Source organism: Dermacentor albipictus, chromosome 5 (assembly GCF_038994185.2).
Source record: "Dermacentor albipictus isolate Rhodes 1998 colony chromosome 5, USDA_Dalb.pri_finalv2, whole genome shotgun sequence".
NCBI classification, from domain to species: domain Eukaryota; kingdom Metazoa; phylum Arthropoda; class Arachnida; order Ixodida; family Ixodidae; genus Dermacentor; species Dermacentor albipictus.
In genome coordinates this window covers 13,728,070-13,737,312 of record NC_091825.1, presented here as the reverse complement: position 1 = coordinate 13,737,312, position 9,243 = coordinate 13,728,070, and the positions used below count along the sequence as shown (strand labels likewise).

The window sequence follows — 9,243 nt, the reverse complement described above, 5'->3', positions numbered from 1 at the left end:
ATGAATTATATTAACTAACACATGCAGGATTGTTTTAATAACATATGCCTCCATGAACTTATGCACTGCCCAAGATCATAACACGCAAAAGGCACAGTTCACATTAGTAGGCCTTCCAAAGCGTGCCAAGATGCACACCATGAAATTTATTTGAATTGTTTGAGTGCTTCCTATTATGGCCATTTAATGGGACACTAAAGGCAAATACTAAGTAGATGTTGCCTATTAAAGTAGCATTCCATAAACCTCACAGTGCTTCTTCCATGCCAAGAAGAGATAGTTTACGAGAAAATTGCATCTGAAGGGTTCGCATACCTAGAGAGCAATTCAATTCGCCTGCTCCTGAGGACAGAGTGGCGACGTTGTGCTATCACTGCCCTTCACTTCCATTGGTGAGTAAAACAGTACCCTACAGACGGTGCTACAGTTTTCTGTGCAAAATGCGTAAGCCCGGCCATGTAGCAACCGAGCCAAGACAGAACGTTGGACTCGCCGCTGCAACTGCTCTTGATCAAGTAGCACGGACTGTTTGGGAATCCCGCAACATCACATAAACATCGAATTCTCTGTAACTTGCAGTTTGTGCGAGTTTCGCGAGCCAGAAAATCCAGCTCAGCACTATGTGATAACGAAACTACTAAAACATGTAAGCGTGGGCGATGCTTTCAAGGGTAACCTCAATGGGTTCTTTTTTCTAAATATCAAATAGAACTAGACGAATAGCATTTTCTTTCATCTTATAATGCAATGCAGCAACCTTTTTATTACTAGTAGATAAGTCCTAGCGACAGAACTTTAATGAGGAGTGCCTTCATCATCGGGCTGGTACTTTAATGTGCTGGGGCAGCCTCTAATTGTGTATTGCAGTTACTTCCGTTCATCAATTACTGAAGCTCTGTTCGCAATAACAGTGATGCCTTCGACATTCTCGAGCACTAATCTATTACTTTAGCTTGACTTAATAATTGCCTTTAGTGTCCCTTTAGACACTAGTCCCTCTGACCTGCATAGGACTTGCCACAGCAGAGAGGTATTGCGCTGATAACCCCCACAGCACAACACACAAAGTGCTTGGCATGGTTCTTTGTACATCCTTGTCTCTCAGTACTCGTGTTACAAAGACACAATTGGGCTAATCACTTCGGTGCGGGAGAAACCATTGGGGCACCATATCTACTAGTCAAGTTTTTCAATTTGTGGCTAATTCTGAGCACATATGGCACGAAGTCATATCTAGTGATATCTGTTCTTATGTCCGATGGTGTGTCCTAGTGAGGAACGCTTCACCTTTCAAAGAACAGATTTGGTAACGGCATGTACAACCAATTGAGTAAGTAGGATTTCAAATGCCTGTTCATTTGATCAAATCACATCAACAGGCCACTTGCCCCAATTGGGCAAATGGCCAATAAACCATCATACCCTGTCTTAGGGCATCAAGGGGCAGCCGAAGTCAGAGCCCTTGAACAGTTGCCTGCTGATGTATTTTATGATGCCTGCAGTTAAGACGTCTGCTGCTGTGGCTGTGAGTGGTAGTGGCTTATGCCAAGGGGATGGGAGGGTGAGTGCCACAGTAGCTGAATTGGTAAGGCACTACATGCCTAATGAAGGTGGTGTGGATTCAGCTCCTACCTACAGCAAACTACCTTTTCGTCCACTTTCATTTCCCTTATCCATACTATTTATAAATTCCAAAAATGCATATTTAATTTACCCTATGCTTTCTCCGAGTTCATTACCTATTTTCATCATCTGGTCAAATAATTATGGCTCAGCTCGATAAAGGCTAATTCAGCTTGGAAGATAAGAACATCCGAGGAGGCCAAAGGAAGTGACTTGGTCGGCAATTGTGGATACTGTTCAGAATCAGCTTTAAAAACATAGAAGGTTTTCAGCTAAGCGCATAGCAAAGACAGTCAACTTGTCATAAAGGTGCTTAGACACTAAACACAAAGGTGCACTAAACATGAAAGTTTTAGCTAAGTGTGCCCAAATTGCTGACAAGAAATGCGGAAATAAGGTTACTTGTCAATCAAGTATATGCTCCTGACAAAGCACCTTGGTGGCGAGCGTCGCAACACCCGTCACAGCAGAAGCGCAACTAGCGAACAGGTGGGGGAATTAGGTCATGCGTGCCATGGCCGAATTCATTTCCCAAAAGCTGAAGAGCAGCTCGACAAGGACTTGCTAATCAAATGTAAGCGGAACAGACGCCACTAGGCCTGAGGTGTACAAATTGTACACCTCATGTACAAATATGCGCACAAATTTACCCACAGCTTCAAGAACATGCCTGCTAGATACAATGTCCCATTTGTTCCTTTATACGCCTGTCAAATTAGCCCAATTGTGTTCTCGTACCTAAAGACAAGGGTGTATGAAAAATCACGCCAACCATATTGAGCATTGTGCTGTGGTTTGGTCATAAGATATCTCTCAGCTGTGGCAAGTTCTACGTGGACCAAACGGCCCAATGCCTGAATGACTATCTGAGGGAGCATTCAAACAATTTAAATAAACCGGATGGTGCAGCACACATTGCAAGGCCTGCTCATATGAGCCGTGCTTTCGCACATTATGATCCTGTGCAGGAGTAGCAACAAAACATCGCATGAGCTCACGAAGGTATATTTTATCAGAGAGTGCACATGTTAGTAGCACTTCAATTGCCTTAATTCCCCAGAGGTGCACTTGCTTAATGGCTATTTGTAGCATTAAAAGACAAACTAGCACTGTCACAACATTCACCTCTTGCCTGTGCACAAAATTTGTACACTATGTTTCATCCTTTGAATCATTAAATCAGTTAGTAGTTCGCACTTTCATGTGTCCTTCCTCTGTAAATAGATTTTCTCACACAAAAACAATGTGCAGCAGACTTCACCAATTTGCCCAAGACGAAGTCCTAGTCAGACTCAAAAATCTCCTTCAGAGATTTTCTTACTGTGATGAGAATTTCTGTCACTGCATGGCACTCTGTTCGAACAAGGCCTTCACTGATAAGATGGGAGAAAAAAAAGGTTACAGAGGCAAAAATTGTCACATTGGCACTCAGATATATTCCCTAATGCAATGCCTAAAAGATTTTTTTTTGTTGGACAAGAGGATCAGGGTAAGGCTCATGACTAATGAGCATTCTATTGCACAGATGAAGGGATTAACCAAACAAGCCCTGCGAAGTCAAGGAAGATTCATACAATGGAAACTTGGCATTTGCTTGAGAGTGGCATGCAGGGACCCGCAAACCCACACCGGTCATATTAGCGTGCATCTCACATCTATAACCTAATGCAGGTTCCTGCAATGAACCTACATCATGTTTGTAAACAAGTTGCGAGGAACATTTGCGCAAACCTGGTACCTCGCATAGCGCCATCACAAGAAGCAATACTAAATAGCAGCTTAGCAAACTAGCTGGAAGAAATTTAAGAAAATTTCTTGGTCTTCAAGACAGCCAAGCTTTAGAACAAAATTGAGCCAAAGTAGAACTATGAGCGGCTGGGCCACGTTCTGCAATATTTGTCTTCATAGTTTACATTGGGGTTGCTCAACATGTTCCTTTAGAACTGTGGCGAGCAGGTGCTTAAGCAAGTCGCGATTCGCTAGCCGCCAAAATCCGATAAACAAGGGAACAGTATGAACATGCAAGACAAGAAACAGTACAGGTAAATGCGACATCGAGTGCCATATAAAAATTGCAACAGCTCACTTACTTAGGCAATATCTGCAACAGCAATCCTACGAAGGATGAAACTTTTTTTTTTTTTTCGCGATCGATGCACAACACTAAGCGGCAACTGCAGCAACAAGCATTTGGAACGAGTTTAAACGTTTTTTACCATAAGAGCAAAAAGTTCTGCCAAACTGAGAGCCCACATATGCTCCATTCACATCAGTAAATTCAACAAACAAGAGCAACAGCACTGAAAAACGTAACAGGAGCTGCACAAGACCACACTACCAACCATAAACGCACTCCAAGGCATAAAGAAACGAGCTGCTCCAGCGTTGCGCCCAAGTGTGGCTCGAGATCGCAAGCTCGAACACCCTCCGGTTCTTCCAGCGCAACTAACTAGAACAACATTCTATCACACAACACAGTAAGAAACCGTAAAATTCTGTTTTAGCTAAGCTGAAAAGCTGAAGCAGCTCCAGCAGCGCGCGCAAAACTATAAACCGGAACACGCCATACTTGTTTAAACAACGTCATCATAACTGTGACGTCACTTCCGTGCGTGGCAGCAGCGTTTTAGTATGGCATTTCGCTCCTACCACGTGCGTGTCAGCAGTTTACGCCTTTTGCATGGAACGTTTTGCAAGACGCGTAGCGCCACCTGCCGGTGCGAAGAGGCAGTATTTGAGTAGTGCGAAGCCCGACTTCCTTGCCGAATTGCCTATGCAGCTAGCGACTGCGAAACAACGATTTAACTAGATTTTGGTCCATATTGCGAGTGTTTTGCGCATTTAACACCGAAACAGAGAGCTATGAATTTCTACGCTAGTCGGACGCGCCGCCTAACTGCCATTAAGCGCTTGCTCAAATTTCTACAAGAGCGGACACTCCCATAGAGCCCAGCACACCAAGTGGATGTTGTTGACTCTTTCCGGTTTCGGTTTTGGGCGGTTTTCATCGGGAGCAGTTAGCTCCGAGCCTCCTTCACTGCGTCGGCGCTCGCGGGCGTTCGCTGGCCGGGGGCCCCCACTTGCCTGCCGCTGCCGACACAACAGTCTGCTGAAATGATGAAATGTTTATTTTGCTCTAAATAAATGCTCGTTCCGGGATTCTGCATTCATCCGAAGCACCAGATAAGCAGCAGTCGTTGCAGTACGATGCTCCACCGGATGTCATTAGCTGAAAGAAAGTAAATTACAAGCATGTATCATTTCGGTATATTGACCTAACAGGAGTATTGCGTGTAGAGGCGAAACGTGCGTAAGTGGTGAATGAGCGGGATTACAGATAAATTCACTTTTACGTACATTTCGCAGCAAAGACTCCTCCCAAACAATGCCATAAAATCTGAAAATCCGATTTTCAAGCACCCCTCCTTTCCCGGGCATCATTTCCTGCACTTTAAGTGCACAAATACACGGGTAACTGCGCGTTTCCAAAACAACTTGGCCTCAGTCGACTCGATGGTACGCCAAGTACACAAAGGTGGCTACAACACAGGCTCAGCCAGACCATGTTACACGCTCGCAGAATGCCTTCTAGTCGCACTCAGGACAGATTCGTGGGTGCAAAGACTGTTTTCAGTCGCTCAGACTACATAAATGTCATGTTCTTGAGCTCCTCCGTGTCATCTTTTACGCGTCTTGCCAGCGCATGCAACACTCCCGTGTTATCACTCTCGGCAATCGCTCGTCGCGTTTTCGACAAGCGTGAGTACCGAAATAAGGCATATGTTGTTGCAGGGCTATAAAATGCGTCACAAACTTGTCCCACTAAAATACAGTACACGCAAAACTAACTCGCTATGGCCGGCTGGCTTTTTGGCTAACAGCTTCACAACCCCAGGCGCAGCGAGCAAGCCTCAAGATATCCCAAAAAGTTACTAAATAAATTGCAATACTTTTTCGAGTCAGAGAATGCGTCAGGAACATCTACCAGCAAGATTCAGTACGCGCGAAACTAACTGCGGAACACAGCCGAGCTGCTTTTCGCTAACTGCGTCAATAAGCCGGGCGCGGCAACCGTGCTTCTAAACTACCCCAAATATAACGACGTTAGTTACAATAATGTTGGGGACACAGAATGCGCGAAAACTTGTCTGTCTTAGGCGCTACGACGTAGTACACGCATGTACTATCGGCCAAAAAAGTAAACGGACCACGGCACAGGTGGCCGGAGCGGCTGCGGGGCCACACCGGGGCGCTGCTATCTCGCTCCGCGCGCTGACGGCGAGAGTGCCCCGAGTGACGCTAGACTTCGCCCTCACTCTCGCGCGGGGCCTTGTCACGCTTGATAAATTTCTAGTGCGCCGTTCGGTTGCTCTGCTGCTGACGGTCGCGACAAAGGGGACTGCGCATCGCCGGTAGTTTAGCACATGGCGCTGTCGAACTGTAGTGGACGGCCGCGGGGCATCAAACCGCGCCACTGAGAAGGAACGAAGACTCATTCTTAAGGTTGTTTTGCTTATATTCACCATACATCTCATATTAGTGCATTTCGCTGGCGTCCACCGCTGCTCGATTTTAGGCAACACAACGCAAGGAGCCGCAACGGCGGCTACGGTGACGCGCGTTTGCAGGTGCCAAGCTTTACTGCCGGCGCGGGTGCTCTGTCGAGATTACTTTACCGGCATTGTCTCCAGCAGTGGGTTTATTAACTATAGCAGTGCGCCTCCCCACACTGCTTTAATTCGCTACCACAATACACAGTCCGTTATAAAACGTTCTTTACAAAAGTACCGTCAGAAAGAGATGATTGGAAAGACTAATCGGAAAAACAAGTCGCTCGTGAAAGTTTATTCACGGAAGAAGATAAAAAATGGGGTTCCATGTGTTGAAGAGGTCTTCAATGGGATGGAAATTCGCCGTCGACCGCGATGACTCGGCCTACTCGTCTTGGCATCGAGTCATAGAGCGCGGCCACTAGCTACGGACGTCCGCGTAGAGCTTCCCACTCATCCTTCACGGCATGCCAAAGCTGATCTGCTTTTATCTGCTTCCGTGAATAAGCTTTCACGCGCGACTAGTTTTTTCCGATTCGCTTTTCCAATCGTCTCTTTCTGACGGTATTTTTGTAACGAAAGTTTCATAACGGGCTGCGTATTGTAGTATCGAAATAAAGCAGTTTTGAGAGGCGTCGTTGCCATAGCTATTACACCTACTGCTGGAGACAATGCCGGAAAAGTAATATCGACAGAAAACCCGCACCGGCAGCAAAGCTTGGCGCCTGTAAGTTATCGCGCCGGCGTGAAAGAGCGCGCATGGAGCGGCATTCGCCGTAGCCGCCGTTGCGGCTCCTTGCGTTGTGTTGCCTAAAATCGAGCAGTGGTGGACGCCAGCGAAATGCACTAATATGAGATGTATGGTGAATATAAGCAAAACAACGTTAAGAACGAGTCTTCGTTCCTTCTCAGTGGCGCGGTTTGATGCCCCGCGGCCGTCCACTACAGTTCGACAGCGCCATGTGCTAAACTACCGGCGATGCGCAGTCCCCTTTGTCGCGACCGTCAGCAGCAGAGCAACCGAACGGCGCACTAGAAATTTATCAAGCGTGACAAGGCCCCGCGCGAGAGTGAGGGCGAAGTCTAGCGTCACTCGGGGCACTCTCGCCGTCAGCGCGCGGAGCGAGATAGCAGCGCCCCGGTGTGGCCCCGCAGCCGCTCCGGCCACCTGTGCCGTGGTCCGTTTACTTTTTTGGCCGATAGTACTACACGCGTAAATGCGTCACACGGCCGAGCCGGTTTTCGCTTACTGCGTCAATAAGCCGGGCGCGGCAAGCGTGCCCAAAAACTACCGAAATAAGTTACAGTAACGTTGGGGCTCATAGAAAGCGTCGCAAACATCTCCCAGGACGAGGCATTAACTCAAATTAACTGCGCCAGGACGGCGGAGCTGTTTTTCGCTAACTGCGCCACTCGAACTAAGCCTAAATGTGCTTAAAATGCGCCGCACACTGTCGAACACAATTTCTCACCTTGCCGTAGTCCAGTAGTGCAGTGGTGCCGTGTGGAAATGCAGACGACACGCAAGAGAAGCATAGAGAAGGCCGGGAGCCCCCAAAAATGGGCTATATCCAAAACAGACGGGTCGCTGAGCACGCGAGTTTCGCACGTACGACCTGCCTCGCTCATTCCTGCGGCTTGTCTGGCGCATGACGTATGCACGCGTGTCTGGCGTGCCGCTAGCTTGTTGCTAGGCAACGCAACAAAAAGTTGCAAAGTATAAGTTCATTTACACGCAAAACGTTTTCGCTTATAGTGTGAAGGAATATAAAAAATAAAACATTGTCTCGAAGTTTATTTCACATTCTTTTTTTCTGATGCTCGCGTCAACTAACGGATGGTGTTGAAACTAGGCGTGACGTGTTTCCTGTTGCCAGTTTTTGAAGTGTGTCCCCTCTTGTTGAATTTCTTTCTGTATGGCTAGCTGGCTCGCTCTTCAGTCTGATGGCGGAAACGACGGCAACCGCGATAGCTCTGCGCGCTACGAAGAAACGCCACAATCGATGCTACTGTTGTGTTGTAAAGTGCCATGAACGTGAAGGACGGAATAATAACGTTCAGCTTTGCCGATTTCTATCGCAATCGTATGTAGGGGAAAGGCGAAAGCGCTGCATACGGGCCGTTCAACCTGTTGCGTAATCGGATTACTTACATTCCCCACAACACAGCGGCTCGCATGAGAAAGTGCGACAGTTTTGTTCTTCTGTAATTGTGTTGCGTAGCCCTGATGGAGGACCGTGGTGACCAAGCGAAAACTCAAGAATCTGCAGCCGCCACTTCGTTGGTAACAGAAAAAACGTTGCAAACCATCCTGCCTAAGTGCCATCGATATCTCCACCTTTTAACAGACGTCCGCCTCCGCTTGACTCAACAAGTGGAACGGAGAGATTTGGCAGGTCAGCTTAACCAAACATTTTGGTTCGTTTACCAATTCAAAATCCTGTTCTAGAGCATCGTTGTATCACGAGCTCATTTCTACTTTCGGTATTTTGTATGTCCTGTGCCGATACAACAAGCACGCTTCGCAATGTGCTGAGCCTGCTCGAGTGCGTTTTTCAAATGTGAGCAATAAAGTTGCTGTAGGAGCACTGGATGAGTAATTGCGAAGTAACGCACGTGTGCAAAGAAAACAAATGTCGTGTTTATTTACATTTATTCGTGCGCGCTTGTTGCTCGAAGCGTATGCGAAAAGTTCACATTCAGGTACTGAGCGATGCTGTAGCTCCTGCGAGAAAGATGCAGCGCGTAGACATTGTAGGAAGCTTGCTTTCGTTATGATCGCACGCTGTTTGCTGCCTTGGAAAAGGTTTTCTGTTTGCTGCCCTGAAAAGCTAGGCTATGAAAGGATTTACTCTCTGTAAATAATGCGAGACAAAACATTACGATAGAATACATAAACATATAGGAGATACTTAAATCTTGTGTTCAGGACATATTCAATGTGAACCAATTTGAAATGCTTAGATTTTTATGCTGATATGCCTAGACAATCCTGATGCTCTCTGTACTTGCGAGTTACAGCACGCCGAAATGACACTTGAGGCTTTATTTTATATTGCACACGTACTTC

At 46.7% G+C, this 9,243-nt stretch overlaps 1 long non-coding RNA gene across 1 annotated transcript; it reads right to left on the bottom strand.

Annotated features, from left to right (window-relative positions):
* Nucleotides 1-4,733: 4,733 nt before the first annotated feature.
* LOC139060393 (uncharacterized) lies at nt 4,734-7,794 on the bottom strand. Its single transcript, XR_011514775.1, has 2 exons — nt 7,646-7,794; nt 4,734-4,852 (listed from the first exon to the last, which is right to left on the bottom strand). It is a non-coding gene; the product is annotated as an uncharacterized lncRNA (long non-coding RNA).
* Between the last annotated feature and the right edge of the window lie 1,449 nt (nt 7,795-9,243).